The sequence below is a fragment of the Ornithodoros turicata genome, chromosome 4 (assembly GCF_037126465.1).
Source record: "Ornithodoros turicata isolate Travis chromosome 4, ASM3712646v1, whole genome shotgun sequence".
In the NCBI taxonomy this organism is placed as follows: domain Eukaryota; kingdom Metazoa; phylum Arthropoda; class Arachnida; order Ixodida; family Argasidae; genus Ornithodoros; species Ornithodoros turicata.
Window position 1 is genome coordinate 48,263,385 of NC_088204.1, and position 20,602 is coordinate 48,283,986.

At 44.7% G+C, this 20,602-nt stretch overlaps 1 protein-coding gene across 1 annotated transcript in view; it reads right to left on the reverse strand.

The window, feature by feature from the left end:
* The window catches only part of LOC135391500 (ankyrin repeat and fibronectin type-III domain-containing protein 1-like), an 865,331-nt gene extending 845,313 nt beyond the window's left edge, over window positions 1-20,018 (reverse strand). The window contains exon 1 of the mRNA XM_064621768.1: window positions 19,607-20,018. The gene's annotated coding sequence lies outside the window, so the exon portion shown is untranslated. The remainder of the gene's footprint in view (window positions 1-19,606) is intronic.
* Window positions 20,019-20,602: the final 584 nt, after the last annotated feature.

Here is a 20,602-nt window from a genome sequence, read left to right on the forward strand (position 1 = left end):
CATCAAAAGTACATTATCGACCAAATTGAAATGATCCAAGACAGAGCCGTAAGATTTATTGATTTATTGATTCATTCGTGCCCAAGAACAGCCCTGGTGTTGGTGCACATAAAGAGAGGCAGAGAAGTAGCAATTACCATATAGTGGCAAATACCGCAGATACATGCAACACGCGCACAAATACGTATAACACAGTAACACGATGCATCATAATGAGTACTCGCAAACAGACATTGAGTGAACTAATGAAATTGAATGAATTCGTGACAGTACAGATAACAATCAGTTAGTCTTTGTTGCTGCTGCGCCATAAAAATACTAATAATCATCATCATCACAATCAGTAAGTAGAAGATAATAAAATAGATAATCAATAGAGAATAGATAGAGAATAAAGAATGGATAGCGAATACAGGTAACCACAGTGCGCTAGGCTGTTATACATGTAACCAGAATGCACTAAACTACACTCTGAGAAAAAAAGGAGTCGAACGAGAGTATTAAGCAATTTTACACCCCTTCATGCAGTTTAACTCTCACCAAACACCATTGCAACTCCCTGTTTCTGCGTTTCTATGTTTTCATGCTCTAATAACTCCATTCAACCAGCGCTTTACTCCGTGGTAGGAGTTGAGCGCGAGGCGTCTGCATATTCTTGGACCGTTTTCGTTCTTTTCATTGCGTAGTCTAGCAACCCTGACATCGCGGTCGTTTAGCGGTTGGCCGTTGTCGTGCGGGAACATGTAACTGTATCTATTAACAATGTTCTCAAAGTCGAATAAGATTATCTTCGAAGAAGAACGTCGGCGTGCTGAAGTGCAATGAATGCCACAACTACAAATCATGTAGCTGAGTGTCGTCCTGTATGTACTTCAGGTAAGAATGCGTCCTGCGTTATGTACACGTGTAGGACATTGCTTCGAAGGGAAGGTCCGTTCAGTTGTGGATACTGCTTACAATTATCACAATGTGGTAGCTGTTCACAGTTATGATTCTCCAAGAGAGTTTCTTTTCGTAAGTCGACCTTTGTATCCTAAGAAGTCTAACTTCTTTGACGAACGGGAACTTCAAATTGACGATAAGTGAAATCGTATTCTGGATAGGACACTTTGTTAATTAATGTTAACAGCATTGCAGAATAGTCTGGCTTTGATGGAACGCACTGCAGATAACGAAGGTGGCAAGTTACCTAAAGGCATCACTCGGCATGGCTCTGGAATGAGAAGCCAACTGTGCAGGTTGTGGTAAGGAGGTACCCTGCACTGGTAAGTTTCAGTGGGGTAGATATTACCGCCGTTCTGTATTATCATTCACGTGTATCCTGCCGACGACAAGTGGTGTCAGTGCAGGGGCGGATCTAGTCCATGTCGCTTTCGTTGTTGTTGTTTGGGGAGGGGGCGGTTTATTTGTCCAAGCCCCTAAGTGGGTAGGGGAGTGGGAGACACCGCTGCTGAACCTACTGTTTTGAGCGGGGGGGGGGGCGATCGCCCAACCGTCCCTCCCCCCGGATCCGCCACTGCATCTGTGTTGAGTTCTAATGCTGTTGTTACTGTTTCAGATTTACGAGTCGTTTGCACGGCACATTGGACAGACAGAGAAAAGAAAGTGCTGCTCCACCTCCACAAAGGATGGATGCACATTCCAAGGAAGAGAAAGGGACTAGTTAGAGTAATGATCAGCTCATAAATGAGAATATTATTGATGAACAAGAGAATAAGTAGCCGACATAACACCAATCACTTTTTGCACGCACAGACATGATTCAAACCATTCATTTTCCTAGCATAGTTTGTTTGGCACAAGAAATTTTTAGTTATGAAAGTATTTGACTTATGATAACGTAACATATCGCTACTGCTGGGACTCCATTATCTATATTTATGTTGCAGATTATTACCCAGCATGAGTAATTCATGCCCTTGCTCATCAGCTGAAGGAGGTACATCTGACCTTTTCACTTGTGTAAGTGCTCATCTTATTACAGGTGTTTTATAATAGATATATTGGGAAGTGTATACACGCATCTATTTTAGGCAAGGTATATCTTATAGCTTCAAATTGTGAATTCATGACAGCAGTTTCACATATAAGGCAACTACCCTTCTGCCAAGAAAAAAAGAAAAATCTAAAGTACATGCACTGCACTTTATGCCTCAGCCAGATGCACTTCAAAAGGCGCGTCTCCCCCTGCTTTGTCATGAAAAGGCAGAAAAGTGGGTGCCGATATGCCAAATTCCTGTGCACTGATATGTTTATGTATAGTGACAGATGAACTTCGAATAACTGTTTGTTTCCTGTTTGTAGGAGTTGAAAGTATATGCCAGGTGATAGTTGCATTGGGTGTGGGGCAACCTTATAATGCAAGAATGTACTTGTACCTGTGGCATCTTACCAGTTGTTTTCATAGGATCATATTAAGCACTGAAAGATTCCTTTTTCTGTTCTTACCAATTTGTATCAGAGACACAATAAATGTTTATTATTTAGAGATACTGTTTTGCAACACTTATTTGCATGATCTTCAAGGTGAGGAGACGACTGGAGTAATGTACACTCCAGGTGAAGGGCATAACTTTTATGCCTTATGTAGCATAACAAGAACTCCCCAATGGAGTTACGCTAGCCTCATGAACGGAGTTACTTTTACACCCGATATTGCTGGAGTAAATAGGGAGCTGTATGGGAGTAACGTTTACTCTGTACCATAGGAGTAAACTTTACTCAATAGTTCCTGGAGTTGCAGATACTCTTCAAAAGGGGTGTTATTTTGCACCCCGGAGTTAGGACGTTTTACCCCCGTAAAGGAGTCGGTACGACTCCTCTTTTTTTTTTTTTTTTTTCAGAGTGTATATAATACAGGTACCCAGAACGCACTAAATTATGATACAGTATGATACACAGGAGGTAATGTCACGCTTGAATGCCATGTAGGAAGTAGAGAACACGTCACGTGATGTGCGTCATCATCTGGGAACGCGTTAGGGGATCATGTCGACCGAAGTTACGCACGTAAAATGACGGTGGATAACGCATAGTACCTGTACAACAACGAAAGTTAAAGAGGCCGTAAACAGGTGTACAAGGTGCGCATTTCTCTGCGTTATATTATTGCAACTTAAACAGTGAAAACTCCTTGTAAATACTAGAGCTGAAAACCAAAAGGCGCTTGCCATACGGATGAAATAACCACTGCACTCTCTCGCTTTTTAGCTCCGCCCTGCGCTCTAACTTTTCTTCATTTTGACGTGGCCCTTTTCTCCCCAATTACGATCAAAGGTTCCACGTATGATTTATTTCACTTGCGAAAATGGACTAAATGAATGTGAGTCTTATTCTATACAAAATCTGAGCAGTTACAACCTCAAACTGGAAAAGTAGTGCGTTCAATTTAGATATCACACGCGCACTACGTTTTCCGTGCAGTAGCACGCAACACACCTCGAGCGCGAATGAATATCCGGCGCTACAGTTCCGGAATCTTAGGTAGGTGCGCGATGGGATCTTCGTCATCTTCGAATGGTTCCGACGACTGGGCTGCCGTACTTTAGTTTGAGCCACGCGGCATCGCGGCACCGCTCGCGTGGCACAGTACATGGCAACACAACCTAGATAGAGAAAGCCTGCTTACTCGTCGACGTGACGTAACAACTAATAGTCAGCAATCAGGAGCAGCAGTCAGGGCCGGCTGTGCTGTCTGGGGTTTTTCCTGGGTTTTCCTCAGACGCTTTCAGACATATGTCGGCACAGTTCCCTTAGAAGTCGGCCCAGGACGCTCATTCCCCCAGGGCGTGAGTCGTGACGTTGCCCACATACGTGAGGCCGACAACGGCAAGCCCTATCACCACCACCACCACCACCACCAGCAATCAGGATCGTGTTTTCAACGGCAGCAGCCAATCATGAACGTGCTTTCACCGGTCGTGGCCCTAAAGACGAACCACCGTCGTCTGCGAGTGGTGGTTGAACGTCCACGCGTACTATATAAGTGGGAAAAGATAAGTATTTAGAGAGATTGAAACATTTAAATAATTTATTTTACGAAAGAACAAGCTTTCGGACGGAGTCCGCCCTTCATCAGGTGCGATATACTGAACACTTGGTAGAGATAGTTAGTAAAAATAGTGTTTATTAGTATAAATATTGGTATAAATACCTCAGTAGTGTACCTCATTAATTCGTCTAATTAGCTTAATTAAACTCAAAAAATTCTCAAGGAAAGGTAACTTTTTCGCGCTAATTAGAAAACCCATGGCCACAACACCATTACAGGATCTTTCACGATCTTTCCACAAAAATTCGACACCCGAAAACTTGCCATCTCTGCAAGCCCGTTTTCGGATTTCATCAGTGGCGGCGCTATCGGCAAGGCCCGAACAGTGCCGTGTATGCCAAAGGGAGTCTGGCCATTAGGAGGAGCCTAAACAAGGGGCTCGACCTGTCAATCAAATTGAGCGTTTTTCATTGGCTGCTGTTTTCTATGCGGGCCGCCATGATACCAAAATTTTCCCGAAAATGGCGGCGTAGCTTGGAACGGCAAAGCGAGGATTTCATGACAATTTTTTTTTCGCAAATTACGTCAATTTTATTCCGTAAGTGTACATTCTGTTGCAATTATCTTGCAAATCACCTTTAAATTAGGCTCCAGTGTCGATGTTTACCTGAAAATAATATGTTTCGTCGTCCTTGTTAGGCCTAGTAACGACAGCGATCACAGGCAAATAGCGAGAAAAACGCTACCAATGGCCAAAAATTTTCCTTTTATGACATACTTTTATTCATATACACACCTTTGCCCGTTCTTGGTTCAGTCTAGTTATATTTCATAGTTAAAATACGTATAATACCGGCAGTCTGTCTAGCTGTTCTGCCGGCCAATCAGTTCTGCTAGCAAGCACCTCTGCTTCTGCTACTTCTGCCTTCTGCTATTCTGCGTCTTCCCGGCGTGCCCCTCACCATCCAGATGGCGCCGTTAAAAGTGGACGCAAAATCCATTATGTTGCTAGGTCGTCAGGGAATATCCTATTCAATCTAATCCAATCCAGTTTCCCGAAAATGTCTGCACCCAGTTAATACAGGTAATATATAGCTTGGATAGCCTGGGGTTAATAGCGAACTGTATTTTGGCTCGTGATTGGCCAGAGAGCTCAAAAAGTGGGTGGAGCTCCAGGTATAGGCATGTTCCATTAATGGCCAGACTCCCTTTGGCATACACGGCTCTGGGCCCGAAGACACTCCCACTGCGCGTGGAGACAGCCTGAGAAAAACAGAAAAAACAAAGGGAGGGCGGCGGAGTGTCGTTGGAAGCAACCCGTGAGGTCTGCCTGCCTGATTAGGCGGCATATTTCTCGGGAAGGGAAAGGTGGTGGAGAGGAGGAGAGGAAAGGGTCAAGTGGAAGACCGAGCGGAATCCGCTCGGGGGGAGGATAGCTGCGTCCATGGGCCGACTTCAGGGGAACTGTGCCGGCATACGCCTATTACACATCTGAGGGAAACCCAGGAAAAACCCCAGACGGCACAGCCGGCCCGCGGATTCGAACCGCGGACCTCCCAGTCTCCAAGCGCACGCGTTACCGCTGCGCCACCGGAGCTGGCGGGGGCCGGCCCGATCACGCATTTTGTCTTCGCAAGCTTATCTATTCGCAGCCATCAGTTACCGATAATCACCGACATCCGATGTTCTGTGCTTTTTCCTGTGTTGTCCTTTCCTCCTCCCCATACTTTAGTCCGGGCAACTTGAACGAGCCCGCCTTGATGAGCGACGGTTTTTCGGACAGTTTTTACGCGTTTTCGGGTGTCAAATTTTTGTGGAAAGATCGTGAAAGATCCTGTAATTGTGACTGAAATGGGGTGTTGTGGTCATGTGCTTTCTAATTAGCGCAAAGAAACGTCACCTTTCCTTTGGAATTTTTTTAGTTCAATTAAGCTAATTAGAGAAATTAATGAGGTACACTGATCGAAACCACCTGTTTGGGCGGCAAAAACCTTCACAAGTATGACGCAGAAGGTTTCTAATTTTTATCTCAAGTACACTCTTTTTTTTTTAATAATTAGAAGTCACTCTTAAGTGAAACACCCTCTATATGTCCACGTAGCGAAGGGGGAGAGGAGGCAATAAGCAGGTTTTCTGTATCTACGTGACGTTGACAGTGGTTAGCCTGCTGGTCATGTCGTGTCGTGACTGGAAGGTACCCGGGTTCGAATGGAGATGATGGAGATGTCATGACGCTGAATTTCGGAAGCACGGAGCGCAAAATGGACTTCCACGCAAACAAACGGGGCACTCCGCCTCACAGGTGATAATGAAGCTTGTTTATTGGCTGGTAATTTGAAACGTCATGTTCGGAGCTTGGCTCTCCGATTGAACAGCACAAGGCTACGTAGCCATGCGACGTATGCGTGGTGGAGAGAGGCGCGCTGGTTAATTATGTTTGAAAGCATTTATATGGGTCACTGAGCTAGCATGAGCCGCACGAAATGTATATTTGGGTATTATGACCTGCGTTCTTTCATGTGGTACCTTTATTTGTGAAATGTTTGGCGGCCTGTTTCCCGCCTTTAGAAAAGAAATGCTTAGGGAAAGAAATGCTTTCCTGCCCCTCTTATACCACTCCCCTCTCCTTTTCTGGAGGCTGCCATCACGAGCCAATGATAGTTGGCAATGAGCGAATAAGATCGGGAATATTTGCCACCGTGTGCTTTAGTTGGCTACGAGGCGCACGCGCTGTCCTGCAGCGCTGTTGCGAGCGCTTCCGATCAGCACTAAATAAATATTTCGCCAAACACAATGAGTGTCAATTGACTAGTTGGTAAACAAACTTGTTGAAGTGGAAAACCTCCCTACTTCTTCGTCGGAAAATAATTGTTGTTGTTGAAATGAAGTGCGGGAAAGGCACGCTTCGCGGACGTTCGTAGTGGTATAGCGAGATTGGGCTACTTGATTTCTAGGAAGACAGTGAATGTGGGATGATCATGATGATAATGAATACAAGAAAACATCATTTATTATGTTTCTTGTATTCCTTATAAGGAAAACGAATAAAAAGTTGAAGAAAAATAACCCTCAGTCGGCTGTGTGACTTCAATCCATGCACAGAAAGGATAATTATGCCAAATTTCGGAAGACACAGAAAAATTTCGTTCCTATGAAGGACATGCATGACTTGTCATCTTGACCTCTGCTCATCTGGGGGGGGGGGGGGGCGGTCGCTCTAACGCCCCCTTAAATCCGACCCTGTATGTAAGGGCGAGTAATGTCGCAACTTGCTTGCCGTTGTTGGCCACACGCGAGTGGGCATCGTCACGACTATAGCCAAAATAGAAAAAAAAAGGGTGGATGTACAGCATGAATGAAACCGATGAGATCGAAGTGCACTGTGGAGGAGGGGTACGCTAAAGCCCCCAGATACTATTGGAAAGTAGCGTCACTCTCCCCCATGAGCCCGCTTTTTTCCTCGATTCGCCTCGCCCGCGCTGCGCACTGCACCTTTTTCCTGCCTCGGCGCGCTCCCCGGCCGTAGGAATCGCAGGCACAGGTGAATTCGGCGTTCGTTGCGCTCCGTTTACGCTGCAATAATTGAAAACAAATACGAGGAAAAGGACGTGACAGCCTTGGCAATGCCGCGGTTCACATTTGGCTAATTCCAGCGAATTTCGACCAAGCAAGGAACCTGACCATCTCCAATTTTTTTTGAAAAAATCTATTCTTCAGGGTACGGGAAATGATGAAAAATGCGCCTGTATTTAAACCCCAACCTTCAGCCAGGGCTGTAGCAACAAAGAACGTCGCCCCCTCCGAACATATGTGCGGGCTCACTCACTTGCAATACAGAAGCTGGAGTACGATATTTATGTAGGGTTCAAATTATGCATATACATGGGCCTATAGTGAACATTTACGCAAAACCCTTAATTCGGGCCTTGTTCTTCGCAAGTTGGTTAATCAATGCGTCATAGTCTAGAGATACGATAATCTATGTGTTGACTATACAAACTCAGAAGGCCTGACATCCCTTGTGGTTGAGCGCAGGATATTCTTGATCGATCAGTTTCATTGTGCTGAAGCTTCTTTCAGCATCAGCGACAGGAACTGGTGTGGTCAGAAAATAGAATGCTGACGCAAATGCAAGGATTCAGATATATCTCCTGGACGCTTTCTTGTATGTGTACGTTCAAAATTGTTTGGGGTCTGTTTGTTTGGCGTCCTCTCTTTTCTCAATGACACAAAACGATATTCCATTATGAGTTCGTTGGCATCAATGCCTACCACTTTTACTTCAAAATTTTTGCTGCGATTCTCCAGTTCAAGTTCTCTTTGACACTGTTCGAAGCTGTTAGCATTTACAGAAATCCAAACAACTTTTGCCACTCCGCGAGTTGGTCGACAAAACAGAAGATATGGCCTGATCAGTGAGAATAAGAAAGAACTGCGATTTGAATGTTCGTTCAGAAGAAAGACGACTCTTACTTGTTTTTTTTTCTTGTTTTTTTGGCACTTTTAGCAGAATGTAGCAGACATTGCAGAATTGCTTCCTGATCTTGTCGCGTTGTCTATATATACTCCGCAAAATAAAGAGAGGAACAGAAAGAACAGACGCAATTTGTACAATACAAGCGGTGCAGCAAATGGAACCACTTTTATGTTCCTCATTAAATGGCGTGCAGCATAACAGCATGTCTTCCAATTTCGAACAAATTAGGAGGGCGAATGATAGCACTTGATTGACTATGATCCGGTTCATCAGATGTCCACAACGACGCTCCTGTATTTTTGGGCGCACAGAACCGCGCGGGACCATTTTTTCCGCCACGCAACCAGGGAGCAATTTTTCCGGAACCAACTTTTCCCTGACTTTTTTTTTTTCGGAACTCCATCCAAAATGCTCTAAACATTCTCGCTCCTGTAGTTCTTCAATCTTCGGTCTGGAAGATGACTGGATTGGTGCTTTATATGATTGGTTTTCAACTCCTTTCTGTTTGCCTACCGTTTTAGACATTCAAGAACAACGTTACTTCCTCTTATAAGTAGAACTCGGAAATTTACGCGCTAAAACCACGAAAACAGACAGGTACTTAGGCCCTCAAAAAGACCTAAATAGGCAAGAACATGCAAAAACAGACTCGTTGTAACACGTGACAAAACTACTTCTAGTGTACGCTTCACAACGCAGACTTTATACTGTGGAACTGTAGCGAACGCTACAGAACCATGCGATGGCGCCAGTGCCTGACTGCGACGCCGTGCAGCGCGAAGCGTCCTTCCTGCACCTCTAGTTCAAGCGAACTGGGTGTATCGTTGGTTCTCTAACATATATTCAGTTTATTTCTACTGCTCGTTTTCCCTTATGTTTAGTCGTTTGCTTTAGCATATATGTAGCTTTAGCCGCTATGGAGTAGACGGCGTTCTGTGTTGATTATATTATCTGTCCATCGGCCACATTTTCTCTTAGACGTTTTGTCAGCCACACTCTACCTCAGGTAGGCGAATTTAGTACACTGTGGTGATGAAAGTTCTCGCCGTTGTCGGCCTCACAGAGGCGGGAAACGTCACGACTGACGGCCTGCGGGAATATGCATCCTGGGCCGACTTCTAAAGGAACTGTGCGGACATATGTCTGAAAGCGCCTGAGGAAAACCCAGGGAAAACCCCAGACAGCACAGCCGGCACCTGGATTCGAACCCGGGTACATGAACCGGGAACATTACATGACCAGCGCGCTAACCACTGAGCCACGCGAGCTATGGCATCGTTCAGATCACAATTGTCTCGCGACGTAAGTGCACCAATGGACCATTTCCGACAACGCGTATGCCCATGCCCAGCCCTCGAGTCCGCCATTTTTGAGCGGAAAACATCGCCATGGACCCACCTGCCGGCGACTGTCATGTTCATTGTGGGGAGATAATCGGTTTCAAGGTTACGCGGACGTTTGAGGTCTGGTAATGAGTACAATGCGCTTTCACTCTTTCCGCATTCTTCTTCCGATCTTCGCTTGCTAATTTCTCACGCAATGTACTTGTCAATGTACGTGAGCTGAGTTTGAGACCGTGTTTGTGGGTGTTGTTTCCAATGCAGCCCCCAATAGACGGATTATCTCCGACGAATAGAAGGATTAGCTATTGTGTAGGGTACACCACTAGAGGGCGCTACGAGCGACGCTTCACCACTGGGGGCCGCTGCTGTCGCATTCCGCGGATGACGTCATTGCTCCTTCGGGGAGCATGGTGAGAGATAGCGGGAGGCATGGGATGGCGATGCGAAATAGAGCGCCCTTGTGCAAGGCTGGGGTGGCGCTGCGAGAGATATGACAGCCGCTCTCGGCGGCGGCTCTCCACGGCGTTGTTATGGCCTCGTGACCGCGATACGCGGCGTCGGCGACAAAGGGTTTTGGGTCCAGCGTTGTGTACCAGTCTTCGAGCGAGTTTATATTAATCTCACTCCGTTTCTTGTTCAACAGATGGTTGTTGTTTGAGAGCTCAGTTGCTATGCTGTGAGATTGGTGTGTACGGCAAGCATACGACAATATAAATAAATTAATATAAACAAAAGGACGTGCACGATAAATTACGCCGCATTATTCTTCCCGTGTTGCTACACTTTACATTATAAACGCACTTTCGCGAACCAGTCCGTTCACAAACAGCCGTGTGCATCCCGTCGTGCATATAGACTTAGATACTTTCCTTTTAATTGCCTAATAACGCTTTTGCGACTCGAGCGCGTATATTAGAAGGCTCCAGACTTACGTTATATTATTATACTATTATATTATTACGTTATATATTACAGACGCAACATTATTTTGGTGTGGTGCATATGTTCAGACAAGAGAGGAGGAAAGTTGTTCCTATTTGCTTTATATATTTATTCACTTCATTATATCATTCTCACATACTAGTTTAAATTGAATTAGCGGTTAGTAATACTGCAGTATAAGCAATTTAGGACACTACAGTGCTGTAAGATATATTGTAAGCACCTTATGGTTGCAGAATCACTGGGTGGATATCAGTAAAATTTTAGTGCCTTCCTTTCTGTGATGGTCACTGTCACTGATAGGGATTCAGTTATGCGTTGTGGCAATTCCATTGTAAACAGTCATCTGCTATATTGGAAAGTGAGTGATTATAGTCAAAAAAGTCTCAATAAACATGATACCTTCTGCAATACCATCTGTGATTCCTAAATGTCAGTATGACAAGGTATGAAGAAATGTTAACAGAGTGCATGTTATCCATAGCAAGTTCTTTCACATCCCCCATGTACACGCACTCAGAAAAAAAAAACAAAAAAACGGGTCTTGGGTTTGCCTCTGGTAACATAATTTAACTACACAACTGCAGATATGTGCAATCAAACACATTTGCAAGGAAAGCATGACGATTATTGCAGTTGCAACAGTCATGTCAGTAGGTCATGCACACCTTGGTATTTTTGAAATTTTTCAAACATAAGGCAGATGACATGTCAAGAGGTTGCAAATGTCTGTTCCATCTTGCACATTTGTCATGCTCATCTAGGTATTTTTGAAATTTCTTAAACATCTCCACATCTTTTATATTCAACGTGCTGGACAACTAGTGTGCAACACCAGATATCGAGTCTAAATCTGAGCCAGTATGGGGTCATGGACACACCAGTGTAACATGGGCAACAATAAGGCAGATGACATATCAACAAGTTGCAAAAATACCTAGATGAGCATGCCAAATGTGCAACATGGAACAGCGGTTTGCAACTTGTTGACATGTCATTTGCCTTATTGTTGCTCATGTTACACCGGTGTGTCCATGACCCCATACTGGCTCAGATTTAGAGTCGATATCTGGTGTTGCACACTAGTTGTCCAGCACGTTGAATATAAAAGATGTGGAGATGTTTAAGAAATTTCAAAAATACCTAGATGAGCATGACAAATGTGCAAGATGGAACAGAGATTTGCAACCTCTTGACATGTCATCTGCCTTATGTTTGAAAAATTTCAAAAATACCAAGGTGTGCATGACCTACTGACATGACTGTTGCAACTGCAATAATCGTCATGCTTTCCTTGCAAATGTGTTTGATTGCACATATCTGCAGTTGTGTAGTTAAATTATGTTACCAGAGGCAAACCCAAGACCCGTTTTTTTGTTTTTTTTTTCTGAGTGCGTGTACATGGGGGATGTGAAAGAACTTGCTATGGATAACATGCACTCTGTTAACATTTCTTCATACCTTGTCATACTGACATTTAGGAATCACAGATGGTATTGTAGAAGGTATCATGTTTATTGAGACTTTTTTGACTATAATCACTCACTTTCCAATATAGCAGATGACTGTTTACATTGGAATTGCCACAACGCTTAACTGAATCCCTATTAGTGACAGTGACCACCACAGAAAGGAAGGCACTAAAATTTTACTGATATCCACCCAGTGATTCTGCAACCATAAGGTGAAAAAAATTGGAACCCGAGAAAGGGACAGAGGAGGGACGAGGGTCCCTCCTCTGTCCCTTTCTCGGGTTCCAAATTTTTTCACCATGTACCAGCTGGCCTGCACCCTTGCCCTTTTGCCATAACCATAAGGTGCTTACAATATATCTTACAGCACTGTAGTGTCCTAAATTGCTTATACTGTAGTATTACTAACCGCTAGTTAAATTTAAACTAGTATGTGAGAATGAAGTGAATAAATATATAAAGCAATAAATATATAAAGTAAATATATAAAATTAAGAGTGGGGGCAACTTTCCTCCACTCTTGTCTGAACATATGCACGACAGGATGCACACGGCTGTCTGTGCTTTGTGCGAAAGTGCGTTTATAATGCAAAGTGTAGCAACACGGGAAGCCATAATAATGTGGCGTAATTTATCGTGCACGTCCTTTTGTTTATATTAATTTATTTATATCGTCGTATGCCGTATGCGTGCCGTAGACCCCAATCTCACAGCATAGCAATTGAGCTCTCAAACAACAACCATTAGTTGAACAATAAACGGAGTGAGATTAATATAAACTCGTTCATAGACTGGTACACAACGCTGGGCCCAAAGTGTAGCAACACCGGAAGAATAATGTGGCGTAATTTATCGTGCACGTCCTTTTGTTTATGTTAATTTATTTATATTGTCGTGTGCTTGCCGTACACATCAATCTCACAGCATAGCAATCGAGCTCTCAAACAACAACCATCTGTTGAATAATAAACGGAGTGAGATTAATATAAACTCGCTCGAAGACTGGTACACAACGCTGGACCCAAAACCCTTTGCCGCCGACGCCGCGTATCGCGGTCACGAGTCCATAACAACGCCGTGGAGAGCCGCCGCCGAGAGCTGCTGTCATATCGCTCGCAGCGCCACCCCAGCCTTGCACAAGGGCGCTCTATTTCGCATCGCCATCCCATGCCTCCCGCTATCTCTCACCATGCTCCCTGAAGGAGCAATGACGTCATCTGCGGAATGCGACAGCAGCGGCCCCAGTGGTGAAGCGTCGCTCGTAGCGCCCTCTAGTGGTGTACCCTACACAATGGCTAATCCTTCTATTCATCAGAGATAATCCGTCTATTGGGGGCAAAAACACCTCAGTTAGATCAGGTCCACGCTCTTTGCATATCTTGCTTTCATTTAGTTGCACATTCTTCCTATCGGGGTCATAACACTTGCATTACTTTTACATTATTGTCATTATCTGAGCGGATAAGCTTATGAACGGAGAACCTGCTTCATGATAGTGACTAATGGCGTTTTCTTTGCGAACAGGGGAAACTTGCTTCGATTTAGTTTTTAGGAGGTAACTCGAATGCAACTGTAACAAATAAAATGTTTCGGAGGAAATAAAAAGCGATTCTATGAAACTGCGGTCACCGATTCGATGAAACGGCGTTCGATGAATCGGCGTTCGATGAAACGGCGCTAGATGAAATGTCCCGGAACCGTCACTTCTTCGCACGTAGACGCGACAAGGCTTCAAGTTTTTCCAAAAAACAGTATCACGCAAATAATTCGCTGGAGCATCGGAATAGAGACGTTTTCACATCCTTCACTCGAGCTTGAAAACGAAACTTTGCCCTCTCGCTGTCACACACGCAAGACCGAGCGCTATCGGCATTAGAGGCTGTTTGCAACTGAAGCCGTTGAACTTCTAACAGGTTGGTAAGTTAGCGTTCCGTCCTACTTTTCAATATTAAAAACGCGCACAAATGTAGGCAGCTTCGACAATGTGTTCCCGGCTATATTATGTCGTGTTTTCTTGCTTCCCAACCTCTACACGAGCAGAAGCATGAGAAAATATAAGCGATGCACTCGAGGCATATGTGACGACTGGTCGTTCGTGTCAGTGGTTTACCCACAGTTTCGTCCCTGGGGGATTTCGTCCCTGAATCCGCATAGGGGGACCGGGTGCTGTGACGTCACAAATGCTGTGCTGTGACGTCACAAATCGCAGGCTACGCCCATGTATTTTCATGCTCCTTGACGAAATATTGCGTAATCCCACAAAATTGTAGGGGGGCGTCTCCGAGATTTGGGGGGGGGGGATGTGGGAGTCTGGATAAATCACTAGGTGTGGTGTTTTTGTATGTGCGCGTCACGTCCGGCTTCACGTGGACTGTGATTATTCATTGGACATGGACTGCAAGAAGAGAGGACGGAAAAGCTAACGGCAGAGTAGATCGAGTATGTTTTTCACAATAACAATAATAAGTGCTACATATACAGGGTGTTTCACGAAAATCCCCCGGCTGAATAATTCGTGAACAGGTGGCGCCATCGAAGAAATTTCTTTTTGGTAAAGATCCTTGGGACATCAGCTATGAACTGAATAGTGAGCGTCTCATTTGCATACGCTCACTAATTAAATAAACATCCTAACTTTTAAATTTTACTTCGCACGCTTACGGAACCTTTGTTTTACGCATCAGGACCTTCAGCGAAAAATATTGCAAGAAAAAAAACTGCGTCGACACTTAGTGATTTTTTCGAGTAATTAATTGGTTTCGGTTTACATATTTCTTGCGCGGAGCAGTTCACCAATGTGCTCTTTGGATCAGATATCCGGCTGTCAATTTCGTGTTCATCCGCCTGGTTGACACACGGGGGTGACGGAAGATAAGGAACAGCCGCAATGACCGCAGGAGACGCCTTGGTGTTCCTTCTTCTCTACAGGCTCCGCATCCCGTTTTCAACAAATTGGGCGAGAACGTTGTCCTTCGGGATGATGGTTGGCTACGAGCGTGCTATGTGGTGTAGTTAATTTTTAAGAGTGTATCCCACTAGCTCACAGCACTCGCGGCGCATTCGTCATGTGGAGTGGAGTGGAGTTGCGTAGAGGAAGACGGGAGAGGTCTGCCTGTCAACTCCGACGGCAATCATTCGTCATCATCCATGATAAGAGCACGCTATCTCACCTACGGAACGACAGAACCGCCAGGGCTGTTGACCAATCGCTTTGATAAGGAATATTAAATTATCTCTTGCGGCTGTTCCGAATATTCCGTCGTCCCCGTGCATGAACCAGATGGATGAACACTAAATTGACAGCCGGATAGCTGATCCAAAGAGCGCATTGGTGCACTGCTCCGCGCAAGAAATATGTAAACCGAAACCGATTAATTACTCGGAAAAATCACTAAGTGTCGACGTTGTTTTTTTCTTGCAATGTTCTTCGCTGAAGGTCCCGATGCGTAAAACAGAGGTTCCGTAAGCGTGCGAAGTAAAATTTAAAAGTCAAGATGTTTATTTAATTAGTGAGCGTATGCAAATGAGCCGCTCACTACTCAGTTCATAGCCGATGTCCCAAGGATCTTTACCAAAAAGAAATTTCTTCGATGGCGCCACCTGTTCACGAATTATTCAGCCGGGGGATTTTCGTGAAACACCCTGTAGATAATGTATTCACACCTGCAGAAGAAATAACATTGCACCGTTTTGTACTTATACAGGGTGTTTCACTAAAGTTGAACCCTACCTTTAAGAAAAACGGCGCATCGCACTGGAACGAGACCGTCTGCATGATGTTACCAGCCTTGTGAGATATACAGCATATTTTTGTTTACTAATTAATTAATTAAAATTAATTCTTTACCTTTTTAGTTATTAGAATTAGGTAAAAGTGTTCAATAGTGAAGTTGTAAACACTGACACGAGGTGACGAACACCAATGGCATCGCAATGGAGAAAGGTCACGTGGTATTTTTCGAAGTCGCGCACTTCTTTGGACATGGGAAACAACAAAAACAACTTTATTTTAAGATGATGAATGGGGAGTTTCATTGCTAGGGCCCATGAAACTCCCTCACGTCAGCGTCCACAACTTCACTATTAAACACTTTTATCTAATTAAAAAGTTAGAGAATTAATTTTAATTAGGAAACAAAAATATGCTGAATATCTTGTAAGGCTGGTAACATTATGCAGACGGCCTCATTCCAGTGCGATGCGCCGTATTCTTCTTAATTTCTTTCCTTTTTCTTTTTGTTTAAAGGTAGGGTTCAACTTCAATGAAACACCCTTTATATTGTGGTGTGTCTCTGTCTTGTCTCTTATATGTGTACCATCAATGTTAGCCATAATCTACAGAGCTTTGTTACACGCTCTTGCCTGTTTCTATTACAGGTGATATTCAGACATGCATGCTGTATGGCAAACATTTACCATCCTGTCACTGCTGGGATGCCTCTGCAGTAGGAACACCCGGATTCAAACCCGGGTGATCTCCCAGTCTCGGCGTGGAAGATGAGTGCATTAGCCTGCACTAAGACACGGTAGCGAGGAAGCGCAATCTACCGGATGCCGCTCGACCCAGTCCGCGGATACAGACGCAAAGAGACAACACCCCATTTTTCGTTTTCCTTTCCGTGGGGTTTACTCACTCAGAGGTTCACGTAGAGGTTCAGAGTAGCCGATTTCGTCGGGTGACGAATTCAACTCTTTTTTTTTTTAACATTCACACTCAAATGCAACTCAAAGACCCCTCGATATTGCACGAGGCCGCTAGCCTACGATTTTTCATTTTAGCATCGTTTACTACTGATAGCGTTAGCCTGTGGTTGCGACCTTGGAAGAAGGTTCTGTGGTTACCGTTTCAGTTATTCGGAGTTTCCGGACTCCGAATTTCAGCGGGACACAGGATCAAGACACGTTTCTACAGAATTATTTTAATCCCTGGAAATGTACAAAATTCATGCGAAATTTCGAAGCGAAATTTTTCTTTACTGAACATGCGACTGACACAGCTGTATACTCGTAGCCCCACAACAACAGTTCCATAGCCAGAAACGAAATTGAAAGGCTGATACCAGAAATATTTCTGTAAAAAAATACGCCCGTTACCTCTCTGTGACCTCTATGACCTCGTGGCATTTCTTTCGTAAATTTTTTCACGATGGCAATCTACTGCGCTTACCAGACCTGGTACAAAGGGAAGTATTGCAAAGTTACATGTGTAAGGAGGCTGTGGTGTCTTGGTTTCCCCAGCTGAAGCGGGCTTCTAATACAGCCATCGTCTCACATAACATTCCCCATAAGCACGATGAAAGATGGAAGTCACTGAAAAGGTTAGCCAGCCTCAGAACATCAGTTCTCTCATGTTCCCATAAGCACTATTCGGTAAATCCGCTCGGGATAATAACTGATGCTAACAGTATCACAAGGAAACAGAACAAATGACTGTTGCTCTTTCTTCTCTCGGAATGGCCCTTATCCGAAATCATTGTATTTAATGTTATGCCCTAACACATATGACTCTACATTGCCAGCTGTCTCAGGAAAGGTAAATATTATCAGTACAATATTATCATTAGTCAAGCACGAAAATAATTCCGCTTTGTAGCGTACCAATAATTAAAACAGAGGGCGGATTTTTCCTAGGAGCGTGCGAGTCCGGTCTAGGACCGCATGCTACGCGCACTACCTAAGATGAATTCAAGCACATATGGTGTCGACAAAAATTGAGGGGATCAGGACAACCGGACACCCTGCCGAGGTTCGCCCCTGGTCAAAATACTGCACAGGTGTTGTTTGTATAGTTTGGCATAAGCGGGTCGTAAACCTTTCCTTCTGTAAGTTTACACAGTTGGGATTGTTTCATCCTGGAATGGAACCATCCAGGGATTTTACCAGTACCCCCTCACCCTTTTACCCCCCAAAGGTCTTTCAAAACCCCACAAAACACCTGTCAGAAAGGTAAAGATATTCCGAAACGCCAGCAGATCCACCCCCTACGGCAGGGGTCTCAAACACGCGGCCCGCATGGAGGCCGCGGTGACCGATTCTGTGACCCGAGGGCTCTTGACCACATAAAGAACGAAGTTACCCTCTAAAAAGAAAGTTAGATTTTCAGGTATTGTTTTTACCGTTGCCCTGCGTAGCGCTGCCCCTGTCCATGTTTGGGAGAACATACGCGTGCGAGCACTTCTTGCGGCTATGAACATCAGTTGCGGACAGCAACCTGGACTTGGCGTGCACTTTGGTGAACTATAGATCACTCACTTAAACTCAAGATCGCTGGTTCGATTCCGGCCGAGGGCGGTAGCAATGTGGGGTGAGGTAAACATTGCTTCCAGCACCGTGTGTCGGAGATTTCCGGCGCACGTCAAAAGAACCCCAGGTGGTCGAAATTATCCGCAGTCCTACCCTGCAGCTCGTGCAACATGTCGCCACACTGCGCAGGTAAACGTGTAACATCACGGTACCATTATTATTATCAGTGATCCAATTGTTACACTAAGTGTAATAGTGTTGGATGAAAATTTAATATAACGTGGTAATGGTAACAGTGACACTAAAAATAGAGATGGGACAGTTACGTATAAGTCACGGTGTTTTGATTTTTTTGCAGTCATATTGAAGTAGCAAACCGAAGCCAACCATTGTCAATAATGTCAACTTGTCTTCTCTGTGATTTTTCTATTTCTTTTTCCAAGTTGAGACTGTGAGCAAACGTAACAACACGGTATCTAAATCAGAGATAATTTCTGCGCACCTGAACTTTGTTGCAATCGTATGTGAAGAACTAGGTATTTTTCATATTTTCAGTGTTCGATTTGGAAAGACAGCTTATTTATTTCTCGTGGTGTGTCAAGTGGAGCTTTCAGTAATGTATTCTGCACACGCCGTCCGGCTCCACAATAAATACACCGCTCCTATTTTTTGCGTATATGGTGTATATACTAGGATATCTTATGGTAATTAATTACAGTCATCCCTTTTCTGTGCGGCCCTCCATGATGTGGTCTAAGGTGAATACGGCTCGTGACTCGATTTGAGTTTGAGATCCCTGCCCGACGGGATACTAACGTCTCCCGAGGTGAGTATCCTGAGAAAATTCCTCGAATTATGTGTCCATATGTCGAGATTACTAGCAAAACCGTTTACTTGAACTACACACATTCGAACATTTCGCGCCGCACGCGATATTTTCACCGGCACCCCATCAATGATAATTTCTTCCACATGCCAAAGTATCTTCGCGAACACGCTGTTCCTTGAACGCACCCATTCCTAATACAACTTGCTATCAGCAAGCGATCACACTAGAATTGTGTGTCAATGCCAAGTTTATAAATGGGTGGCTGCTGACTTCCAACATGAAGCTCCTTAATTACGCTGAGGGACTTACCGCAGACGTCGTTATATCCTGCAACGGTGCATCGTCCACATGATACAAGGTAAAATAGTCCCAAGAACACAAACTTTATTGCGCACAGAACACAAGCTACGGGACACGAACAAACCCACGCGGCGTCCAGGGTTACCATAGGTAAAGAGGATGGGCGTTCCACAGAAGTTCCGTCTCGTCAAACCACTCGGTGGAATAATGTGGACGCGCGCACTTTCCAAAGAAGAAAGCCTGGGCCACTTCTGCTTCGACTGCCGGCGGCTTTCCCGCTGGTGATTGTCGTCGCTCGTCAATACTCCGTTCAGACTGAACGGCTCAGTCATGTCAACTGGATGATCTCCATCACGAACGACAAAAAATTTGTTCACCAGCTCACTTGACTTACGTGACACTTCCCTCGAATTCGTTACTCGTTCCACAATTTATCCAACCCGCTGACTGTGCAACGGCGGCATCATTGTCGCCATCTATGGTGTTCTCTGTAAAGCTGTTGTGTATCGCCCTGAGCTCGGCGTGGCGTGGCGCGGCGCAAGTGGGTAGGGTGGGGCGGGATTGGGGGGAGGGGGGTCAATTTCTGGCGGGCGCCTGAGGACATGACGGCCTTCCCCTGGCGCGGCGGTCACGTGACTGGAAGGGTCACGTGATCGTCGTTCTTTCCTCGCGCTCTTGCACACCCGCTCTGACCGCAACGTGAAGTGTGCGCTTAAAAGTTCCCGCAGGCTTCTGGTAACTTGTGTACCGTAGATTCAGGGATTGTGGAGTAATTCGTTGCAAGCCTTGTGGTTCAAAGCAGGGCCTTCTCTGTTCAAGCCCTGATTTTCGCTCAGAATTTGCGGTCACTACATCACGCAGACAACAAAGCAGACTGCATACTCATGGCTAGTATTCTACAGTTAAACCGGGAGTCGTTAGAAGTCGTTAGAAGAATTGCTTCTGTCTTATTGTAAACCAACACTCAAACACAGTTACAAAATTTGAAAGTAAAAGTTTCACTCA